This window comes from Protopterus annectens, chromosome 9.part0, assembly GCF_019279795.1.
Source record: "Protopterus annectens isolate FY-2018-M chromosome 9.part0, PAN1.0, whole genome shotgun sequence".
Classification (NCBI taxonomy): Eukaryota; Metazoa; Chordata; order Ceratodontiformes; family Protopteridae; genus Protopterus; species Protopterus annectens.
The window spans coordinates 432,035,883-432,048,433 of record NC_056743.1 but is presented as its reverse complement, the minus strand read 5'-3'; positions in this window follow the sequence as shown (position 1 = coordinate 432,048,433).

The following is a 12,551-nucleotide window of genomic DNA, read 5'->3' as shown; positions in this document are numbered from 1 at the left end:
TTCATAGGCAACTTAATTTCTACTTGGACAAAACTAAATCTTTCAGGAAAGCGGATCAGTTGTTTGTGGCCTTTGCAGGACCCAGATTGGGTAAGCCTGTTTCCAAAATGACTTTATCCTCTTGGCTCAGAAATGCCATTACTTTCATCTACCATCAGAACAAAGTGTCCTTACCTTCCAAATAAAGGCCCACACTACTAGATCGATGGCTACTTCAGTGGCTTTTCATTCCAGAGCCTCTATGGATATCTGCACAGCAGCCACTTGGGCAAGACCTCATACATTTATCATTCATTACAAATTGGATCTGGTCTGCAGGCAACGAGCATCTTTTGGTTCTATGGTGTTCAGGAATGCCCTTCCTTAGAGCCAACCAGGACTCAAGTAGCTGGGAACTCTGTCCTAACAGTAAGAAATGAATAAAGATTTACAACATCAGATAAAGAAGTTATGTCTTACCATAACGTTCCATCAGTGTTGTAGATCTTTATTCATTCATTACTTCCCGCCCTACTTCCCCCTGCCTGAACTCCTGGTGGACTTTAGGATTTCCTTATTAGTTATGGAATCTGCTCAGACAGAGGCTCCTACTATCACTATTATTACTTCTATGGCGGGCAAACGCGATCTGAAGAGACTATGAGAGGGACATTGTGGGTAGGTCTTAGCTGAGAATTTTTGTCTGGCACGAGCTTGGTAACGGCCGTGTTGGTTCCGAGGATGGAACCGAAGTCCTAACAGTAATGAATGAATAAAGATCTACAACACAGATGGAACGTTATTTTAAGATATAACTTCTTTTTTCATGGTAGAGTAGGAGGAATATAACCTGTTCATGGTGCAGTGACAGGGATAATGACCTGCTCATGGTACTGTGAGAGGAGTGCTAACCATGTTCATGGTATAGTAGGGGGATAACCTGTTTATGGTACAGATAGCTGGATACCTGTTCACAGTAATGTGAGATGACAGGAGAATGATACACCATAAATGACTGCATTGCCTGAATTGCTTGGTACTCAGGATGTACTCGTGAATAGGTTGTCATGGATTCTGTGCAAAATGTACATGGTGAGAAAACAAGATCATGGGTGTACACTGAATCATTAAAAAACATTTTAGCAAACTGACCTCTTACAATAGGTTCATTCCTGCTGAGAAAACCAGGATCCTGTTCTGTCAACCCCTTCAGTACATCTGAGGAAATGCATTAAAAATATTACTGCTTAAATAAAAATAAGATAATTTAATAAGGAGTATGCATTTCTTCATAGTCTGTGAAGAATTTATTCATGTGGTGAATATTGCTGGTTAGTGCTGCCTTATATACATACCCATTGACGCATTTTGTATCATTATTTATATTTTAATATATGACTGAATTCTTCACCCAGGTACTGACTCACTCCCTACCATACAACATTCAGCCCACAACATTCATACCTTGCTGGCCTCTGTTGTGGGTACAGGTTTCAGTAGTGACTCTCCCCTTACCAGTGGGAAATGATGTCGGACAGCCACCCACTCATCGCCATTCCCCTGACAGCTGCCCCAACATTCGTGTTTACTAATCAAAAGCAGGATCTGCTCATCACCATCTTCCTGACAGATATTCCAGCATTCAGGCTTACTAATCAAACCTGAGATCCGCTCATCACCATCTCCCTGACAGCTCCTCCAGCATTCAGGTTTACTAATCAAACCTGGCATGCTGGCAGGGCAGTCATGGTTTACAGGCTCAGCCTCTACACCACCAGGGTCCAAGGATCCTCATTTCTTCAACCCCACCCCCCAGCAGAGTTTAAACCAAAATTCTGGTCTCGAGTAGCAGTGAGTTACAGCATGTATAACATCTGAGAAACCCACGGAAAGAAAAAAATAACTGAAAATTTATAAAAAAACAAGTAAAATTATTATAGACTAAAAGTGAGAGGAGATGAAAGGTCTGATATGAGGCTGTTAAGAAACATACCCATATGACTTGGAATAGTACTATATAATTTGTTTCTGAGATAACCTATAGAAATACGATTTCTGTAATGCAATTGTTTTGGCCAGTATTTTGCTGTGAGGGGAGATATAGGATAAATATCTGTTTTATTTTATGAGGTATTACTGTAAGTTAGAAAAAAAACACATTTTTACATTATATGACTTGGGCAATTTCTGGTTTTGCTATACTCCAGGTAAGAGTATTCTTTTGGGCTTACTGTAATTGGATAATTAAATTGCACTGACAGAATATTTAAGTTCTCTGATACATTGCATTGAATGAATGATAGATATCTTGTATACATTTTAATAATGAATAAAAATAAAATTAAAGTCTGGAACGAATAAACCATAGCAAGAGAAAACTGTATCTTCACTACTTTCCATGTCCTTCTGTTCTGACCTGCAATCTTTTGTGTCATGATATGGTTTCAGGAACTGTAAAGGTATATACCCTGCTCAAATATAAACTCACTAGTATAAATAACTGTTTAGCTAAGTAGAACATTTAAATGTATCACACAACAAATAAACTATATTTTTTTCATAAGAAATGTATCACTTTCTCAGTGCTTTGGCTTAGTTAATAAAATGCCACTGCTAGGTACTGAATATTTCACATGAATTTTAATTACTAAGTGCAGTTATGAAAATATGTTGCTTTTATTTACTTTTCCATATAAAAGACTGATAGATTGACATGTACTATGCTACTTACCAGAAACATAAATAAATATATGCATTTTAATTGAAAGATTTAGAAGTTGTTATTCAAATTACTGGTTTTAAGAACATAGTTACATAACTGGAATTTGAGCTGTAGTAATTGCACTTGTGGTTTCAGAAGACACTAAGTGCTAATACTTTATACTTGAAAACCCATATGGGCATGCATTTATTGCTGCTTTAATTTTACTCTTGAGGCTAGGGCATGCTCATAAATATACATATACCTATCTTGCTGCATCTAGTGTAGTAGTCATTAAAATGTGTGTGTGTGTCTGTGAGCTACAACAGACTCGTAAAACATTTCTGTGCATTTGTACTGCCAAAACTGCCATAATGGGTTTGTGTGTGTGTCTGTACAACAGAGAGTATGTGAGCTACAACAGACTCATAAAACATTTCTGTGCATTTCTACTACCAAAGCTGGCATAATGTGTGTGTGTGTGTGTGTGTGTGTGTGTGTGTGTGTGTGTGTGTGTGTGTGTGTGTGTGTGTGTGTGTGTGTGTGTGTGTGTGTGAGAGAGACAGAGAGAGAGAATGTGGGAGGGAGAGAGATAGCAAGAGAGAGACAGGGAATTTGCTTTTTATTATGAAGTGACCTTTGGATTCTCCATAAATCTGGAACACTGCCCGTTTAACTTAGGCCACTAACGGCTGCTTATTTCTTTAGATTCTGACAGCAAATAAGAGCAAATGACATTCTGGCTGATGAGGTCGTCCTTTCTTGTTCTTAAAACAATTCAGCTGGCTGCCATGCAAATCCATGTGAGCTGTGACACATGTTGTTTCTTGTTGTGCACAGAGATGTATTTTTAATCTGCTATATCAAAAGCATGACTACGTCAGGGTTCAGCTTCAGATTGCTGGCTGGCTTATGAAAGACTGAGTTTTCTGCTAGTAGCTGAAATGCTTATGGAGGCAAGAAGCTCCGATGAATAAAATTGTGGGCATGTCTCAATACTGTACTGAAGGGAGTACTTCATAATTAAATCTGTCATCAAAGGAGAAATGTGATCATTTTTTTTGTATTTTTAACTGAGAAGACACATTTTGCAGTCAGATTTGCACCTGTGCAGTGTGTTCAGAATGATACCAATCCTGTTATCCAGCTACTCTATGTCAGAAATTTCAGAATAATTTCCATTTTCTCCATTTAAGCATGCTTTCACATCTCTAACTAGGTTCCTCCATTACGGCAGTCTTTGGCCTGTAGCCTAGTTTCCCTTTGACTGGCCAGTCTCTTCCATTCCCCATCACTACAGATGGTGCTGAAAGTGCAGTCCCCTTCCTGTATTTCAGTTGTGCTGTAACATTTGAGTTATATTTACTGACCACCTCCTTACATGACTTAGAGCATTAAAACCAATGAATACAAATCAAACACTGGTTAGAACTCCATAATAAAAAGAGTATCGTAACATTTATTGTATTTACCAGGATGCACATACATGACACACACCACAGATGCTACCAAACTCTTTGAAGTATTAATTGTCACTGCAAAGTGCTTAAGTATTGATCACGTGATATACAATACCCACTAAGATTAGCCCGCCTTTTTGTCTTATCCAGTAGTTGCAATTCCTTTGCCTCATTGATCTATTTATTCCTATTGTGTGTGTGGGGGCGGGAATGTACAGACCGTTCATTTCCTGGTTGGAGGGCCTAATCAGCTTATTTTACTTTTTTGGTTCCTGACAGGGAAATGCACTGGGAAACATGGCTTGTGATTGTACAGGAATCTAACAGACCACCCAGGAGATCTAGTTAGCCTGCCCTGCTCAAGGAGATACATATTTGGAGCATCTCTGTATGTTGGGCAGGTATAAAGAGTAAAGAAAGAGCAATAAAGGCGTTTAAATCTTAAATGGAAGAACTCCTTGTTAGTAGGATTTAACTCTTATTTAAAGAGACTGGCAAATCACTGATTCATTAATATGGAGGAAATGAATACGTTTTTTCTTGAATGATTTGGTAGAGCAGGACTTTCTACATTTGTCAGCAATGGAAAATGCATAATGTGGTCGAAGGGTAGAATTTAATATAAAAATGTGTGTGCCCGGTGTAAAAAACATAGTATACCAGCAATTAAGAAAAGTGTTCTAAACATGTGTGGATTTTGTGAAACAACATAATTTCCATTTGTAAAAAAAAGTTAAAAATAAGGAAGTAGAGACCCTTGATACTGATTGGAAGGCATCAACAGGGGTAAACAATCACTTTTGAAAAGGAAATTTGGCTAGGACTAAAATGGCCTGCAAGAGCAGCAAGCCTTGACCATACTCATGAACTAGTTGTTGTTTGTGATAGGTTAAAGGACTATAGTTCGGCACCTATCCGCACAGCTGAGGATAAGCATGTCAGGGATGTCAGTGTTGAGATTAGAAACCCATACTCACTTTCAGTAAAGGGTCCTGATACTCAGGAAATAGTAGTGGTTGAAGAAAATTCCAATAGCCTTTGTTATCCACCATCCAATAATAAATGATTGTGGAGTGAGACATGAACTTCTTTAGTAGATTATTTATTTATTTATTTATTTATTTTACAGTAGAGGCCCGAGGAGAAAAGCTCCAATGAAACAGGCAAGAAGGGCTTTGGGGCAGTCTGTGGAATGTGATAAATATCTTTACCAAATAGTTTAAAGAATATTTATGTTACCAGTGATGACTGGTCAGTTATTATTCAGGAGCAGGATGTTCATAACTCTAAGCCCTGGTTTATTTCCCTTTTTAACATATCTGTTTCTGTATACACTAGAATCTGGGCACATGCCTAAAATATGGCAAAAAGGCTACTGTGGTGTCTCTTCCAAAGTGTTCTCATACTACTGCTGTTGATAATTGCAGAACAATAAATTTAACTTGTATTCTAGGAAAGTATTTTAAAAGCTCATTTGTCACATGTTACTGTTTAGGGCCTAAATGACATGGTTGTAAGGCAGGTTGTTTCTGCCTAACCAATTTGGTTAGGCTTTTACTTAAAATTGTAGATACTTTTGACATGGGGTTACTGGTAATGTTGTGCCACATTTTGCAATTATAGAAGCATTACATTCTCTGAATGCTAACTCTTATATTACAAATTGGATTGTACCATGGCTTAAGACCAAGAGGTGTAACATACATATCAGACTGCATTTCTGAATAAGTAGAAGCAAATATTGGGGTACCTCAAGGTTCAGTATTGAGCCCCCTATTTGTAATGTTTATCTCAATATTTTTTACTTCACAAAAAAGTATTAGTGACTAAATTTGCTGAGAGTGCTAAGCTTGGAACAATTATTAATAATGTGAAGGATCAGAATTTGTTTTAGAAATTCTTGGACAGACTGCACAAATCGACCACTTTAAATTATATTAAATTCAGTACAAGGAAAGGTTTTGCATTCTGGAAAAAAAAATCTGAAATACCCATGTGCATAAACATATTTTAATATCAGATACTTCTGTTTGGAATCTAGATATCCTAGTAGATAGTGGTTTATATTCTTAACTACATTTGAAAAGTGTACTTAAAAAAAGTCTCTGGGGCAGTCAACAATATTTTAAGTTGTTATCTCAAGTTGAGATGTTGTTGGATTGCTGCTATTTTGTAAAACCGGACACAAATTAAGAAAATTGAGAAGATAGAGATTCTATATAAGACAGGTAACAAGTGTGAAATATTTCAGTTCTAGTGAAAGATTGAAGGGACTAAATCTTTTCTATAGGATACATGTGAATTAAGAGGTGATTTAATTATAATGTATGCGACTTATAAAAATGAAATTCTGTGTGGCTCAGTTTATTCCCTATTCTTTGAGGACTCTGAATAATTCATATTTAATTTCTCTACCCTCTTTTTGTGCAGAACACCTAGGTTATGGCCTGCCCTACCAATATATATAAGAAAAACAGAGAGCTTAGATTTACTCAAAAGACTGGTTTAAAGTTATTGTGCTTTGTCTAGATTTTAACAGTTGTAAACTATTGAATGGCCAATAATATTGCCTGTAAGTTTGTTTCAGTAACATCAAAACTCTGAAACACTGGACAACTAGGCATCACAAAATTTAAAGATTTCAAACGTTACATTTTTGTAAACTTTCAGTCTTAAAAGTCAGTATTCAGTTCACCAGAACTGTAATGACTCTCCATATATCTGGCTAACTGTCTGATAATTCTTACTTCAAATTTAATCTTTTACCCAGATCTTCTGTTAAGATAAATATATCTCCTGGTATTTTCTATTTTTAATAATTTCGTTACACGTGTTCAATCTGATTTGTTTAAATCAGCAAGTAAAATCATTTTGAAATTTCTCTGGAAAGCTATATGTCTCATATAAATCAAATCGTCTGTCAAATGCGAAAAAAGTAAGTTTCAGAATTCCACATCTGCATCTTTTTACAATGCATTGAGGTTAGCCAAACTGTTTAGTAGTTCTGTGAACTTTGAATCAAATGCAAATTATACCCCTCTTTGGATAATGCAGAACAGATCAGTGATAACTCATTTAGGAATAGATGTCCATCTGCTCCCTTCATTGAGAAATGTCATTCATATTTCAGTAACTCCCTTTGTTTATTAAACTTCTGATTATAGAAGCTAATAATCTCATGAAGATGCCCAGACTGTTAAAGATATTCATGTTACATCAACCACCTCTCAATAATTCTAACGCCTTCGCGGTGGCACAGCGGTTAGCGTTGTCGCCTCACAGCAAGAGGTTCTCCGGTTCGATTCTTGGCTGGAACGCCTTCTGTGTGGAGTCTGCATGTCCTCCCCACTGTCAAGTGATGTTTAAAAAAATATGCAGGTAGGTGTATGCGTGAGTGGCATGCCTTCTTTGAAGGTTGGGCATTGGGCTGGCACCTTGGCACCGTAAAAATCCACTGTCAATCATTAGCGGACTGGAGTTCCGCTGTGGTGACCCCTCACCGGGAAAATCCGATAGACATTACTTTTAGGTATCAAAAACCATTAAATTAATTTAATTTCTCTTTGTTAAAGAATACTTTGTACTACTTTACCAAAAATAAATCAATTCTGTCAGTGGAAGATTTGAGACTATCTTGGAAAATTAAAAATAGAGCTACCCCATTTCCAAATCTAATACAAATTGCTATTGCTGAATTCTCATCCCATGTCAGCTTTGTCTCAAGCAAATGTAAGCTTGCTGCTTCATGAATTCAGGTAAAAAACATTATTTGTTCTCAGTAGTAAATTTTCCAGATTATTCTGATTGGCATGTTTCAAGGCATTGGATGGAACTATTAAGAGAAATTAATATTTTTTAAATGAGAATCAATTTAAATGATTGCTTATAAAACTGACCCTGTATCAAATTTCTGTACAATTAATGCTGTTCCACAATGGCTACCTGTTCCCAATAAAGTATCAGTAATGGGCAAAATATCTACTCCCCTCTATAGAAGGGTAGTTTGACAGCTGGCATCCTTCACGTCATCTAGCCCTGCAAATTAGTACAACAGATATGTAGCTTTTGGTCAACTTTAAAAAAAAATTAAAAAAATCAGTATTGCTGTAGATTAAGTTGACAATTACTTGTATAGTTGTTTTTTAGGCTATCCTGTTTTCATAGCACTCATTGAGAATATTTATTTCATTTTTCTGTCTCCTCTCTGGGTTTAGTTTTAGGTCAATTGGGAATGAAACAAAAAACAAGCTGAAGAGTATGTGGAACAAGGATTGTTCCTTGGATACTTCTTGGTTCCAAAACTTGAGTATGTGTGTTAACACAGATATAATGCAGATAATCAGACTAGGGGAAGTTACCTCCACAAAGGGACCAGTCACCATTAGATTCCCCAGGGTTCTCTGCTGGGAACTTTCCTGTGTGACATCTCCTTTTCTTAAGTAAAAGCCAGTTACCAAAGGTCTCTGGCTAAGTTTGCAAATGACTGTACATTAGAAACAGTTATTAAATCCCAAAATGACTTTGCCATTGCAGAATGGTTTGTCCCAAATAAATTCCTGATGGGAAATATCAAGGATGGAAACTAAATGCCAAAAATGCATTATTGTGTACTTTAGGAAGACATGTATCCCAGGGAACTGCCACATTAAGAATATACCCCTGAGAGCTGACCCAGTTATTCGTGATTTGGTAAATTCTGTGGACAGTGACCTAACTTCTACTGTGTGTCCATTTTTGTAAGAAAGTCTTATATTGCACAGCTTATAAACAAGGGGATTATGTCTAGATCTAGGAATGTCATTGCTCCCCTTTACTCAGCCCTGATATGGCCAGTCATATATTGTTCCCTTTGGCATTATTCTGTTCTGACACATGCAACAACTGGGATGTCCACAGAGATGCCTTACTAAAAAGATACAAGGTCTAATCAACATGTTCTATATGGACAGACTGAAGCCCCAATTCTATACTCAGTATCCTACAGATTGATAGGAGGTGACCTGTGTCTGGCATGCATGGCATCCTCTGACCCATTACTGATGAATTTACTGCACATCAGCAAATCAAATGTCATCAGAAATACCTGGTCTAGAGAATTAAACCTCTTTGGTTTGGAGGGACATGTATTTCTTGCACATGACACTACCACTCTGGAACAGACTCCTCAATCCACATAAAACAAAGTTCATCCCTGTCTGTATTCAAGTGCAACTTGGACCTATGGATGGGAAACAGAAAATTAACCCCAGAACTGTCCCTGTGCTACTGATGGACAGAAGCAGCTCCAAATACTTTATCCCATGCATGGGTCCCCTCAAATTATCTATGGTATGATCAGAGTTATTCTCATTAGGGTAATATTCAATTATCGATCACAGGATGTGTAAGGCCAATTAGTAACCAAATGGGATAGATTATGTAGTGCACAAAAAGGTATGTTATACTGATACAGAAACAAAGTGAACTGGTTGTATACATTCTTCTCTAGCTGATTATGTATGGGAGATGAGAGCTAGGCAAGTAGTTAGACTTATAGGAACAGTTAGTACTTCTGGGAATGAGAGCAACTATTGTTTTTTTCCATATATCAGTGAAACATCATTATGTGACTAACAGGTTGACTATATGTCAGGTATGTTTGGAAATTAAATCACATTTTAATTAAAGAACCAAGAAAAGAGACCTTTTCTGCTAATACAACCATCACTGGGTAGTGATTGTGTAAAGCTATCCATTTAGCTTTTGAAAAAATTTATTTAGATAAAATAATATGTGGTAGTGGGGATGTGTTAATGTTTTTAAGTGAGTATATCTGTGAGTGCCTGTAGGGGCATGAGTGAAGTTGGATGAATATTTCAATGTATGCCTGCCTGGGTGGTTGCACGGGGTGGAGGGTTAGGTAGGCAGTCGAGGTCTGGATGTATGTATGGTGCAGCATGTGCATGGGTAAATGGATGAGTGTTTCCATGAGTATGATTCAAGAGAGTGAGTTTGAGGAGTCATCTAATGTAGAGGTTGGAAGATATTGGGTAATCTAATCTCAAAGCTGGTAGGAGTTTTAGACATGGAAGGTCTCTTGTGATTTATTATAACTATTTAAGCAATTTATTTTTCAGAAATGTCTAGGGTTTGAGAACATGGGGGTTAATCTGTTACAAAGATAAGTGGTGTGCATTATTGTTTTGGGCTTGGCTATGTAGTGCTGTATGAGTAGCATGGTCCAATGGAAATTGGATGTTTTTTTCTAGGTTTCCCATGAAGTGTTTCTTTAATTACTGTTTGAAAGAGAATATTTTTATTTTTTTATTATTTATTTATTTTACATTTGTTGACCGGGCTAGTCTAACTGGATATATGTCCATTTTCAGTAGAGGCCCAGGGAGAAAAGCTCCAAGCATGTACAGTGACAAAGTTAACAATATATAAAAAGACATGTAAAATCACAATGCAGAGGCAGCATTGGTCAAAAGAAAAATTATAATAATAAAATTGTAAACTATAAAAGTTATACTAAAAATTATACTCAAAAATTATACTAAAACACAATAGTAGGTATGAGCAAGACCAATTAAGAGAGAAAAAAACTTATATTTTATTCTCTTAATATGAAGAAAAGAGTAGTAACTAGATTTGGAGGCATGGGTTAGAGGAGTAGGGATAGGGGTAAGAGCAGGAAGGGGAAAAATATATCAGTCTGGGTTAGCACATGGACAAAGCCAATGAGTTTTAAGATGTTCTTTAAGATTTTTTTTTAAATAGAGAAGTAGAAGCAAGGTTTGATAATTCAGAAGGAAGCTGATTCCAGTTTTTACCTGCTGTGTTTTAGAAAAGTGAGTCAACAGCTTTGTTGTTAGATTTAATCGAGGAAACTAGGAGCTTATTAGCAGAGCGGAGTGTAGTCAGATTTTTGTATGGTATAATCATATTAGTGAGGATATGGGTGCTGTTGGGGTGGTATAGGATCTTTTGAGTGATAAGTAATTGTTGACAGAGTATATGGTTCTGCAGTTCTAGCCATTCAAGTTGTTTGAGGTTGAGGCAGTGGTGAGTTTTAAAGGGGGAGCATGTGATGAATCTAGCTATGCTATTATAACAGGTGGAAAGTTTGGAGAGGTTATTTTTAGATAGGTTAGTATATATAACAGAGGCATAGAAAAGGGTAGAAATGAGGTGGGTCTGGGCAATAGTTTTCCTGGCAGAATATTGTACTTTTTTATATTAAAATATTAACAACTTTGAAAAATGACTTTACCTGACAACCCAGATATGTCAGTAAATGTACACCTTATTTTTCTTTCAGTGTTTTTAATTGCTGAGGAAGCATTTTCTGATAGATGCTCTGAATGTCTCTAATTTAAACATTTAATGTTTTAATTGTTATCTTCTGTTCCCATGCTCATCTTATTGTAGTTATTTTCCTGTGTTTTCACAGCATAAACTCTTTCAATTGTAAATGCACCACATGTAGTTTATTTTCAACTTTTGATGCAGTAATATGCATATTTTCACTCAGTTATTTCCGTAGCATATCTTTGTAAAATGATTCTTTCTACCACAGTTATTACAAAATTGATTAACCGCTGGATACTTATTCCTGTTGTACTTGTGTTCACTCCCTATTACACAATGCTTAAGTTTTAACTGTGCCATAATTTGTTTGTAGCCACACTTAATATATGAAGCTTAAATTTCAATTGTACCATACTTCTTTGCATCTTATAGTTTTCCCTCTCTCCTCACCATCACCATTGCAATACATTTCACTTTATATTTCATGCTTTTCATTTTTATTCATATTTTACTTTACTTCTATTTTTTTATATATGTAATTTCCTTCAAACTGCATCTGTACATCACTTTTGATAACTCCAGGTCTGTTTCTCAAAACCTTGACTCATTTGATCTTTTTATACCACAGACTATTTTGTCTCTATAAAATGTATCATGCACTTCACCTAATGAATGTATTTACTGAAGTTGGACAGATCACAGAGCTGACCCATTTCAGTCACAGTACAGATAAAACACAGTTGCATGTAGATATACAAAATGAACATGTGTAAGTTAGTCAGACATTATAATTAATCAAATACATAATAGTCACAAAACAGAATAAGAATAGTAATGTTGTTGGTAATGCATTAAAATATATACAAAATATAATCTTGAAAGACGATATGAGTTAATAGGAAAGAGACATTGGACTGCAAGCTTTAAAGAAGTTATCTGGCAGAGAATAATTAGGGTAAAGACACTGTAAATGGAAAGGTGACAAGAACAGAGTATATATAATAATCTAAATACATAGTTAGAAAGGGTTATTTATACAGTATTTTCATGCAATAAAATGAATTCCAGCTGTGTAGATTATAGTTTAGACAAATAAAATAACTGAAACAAGTAAGTTACAG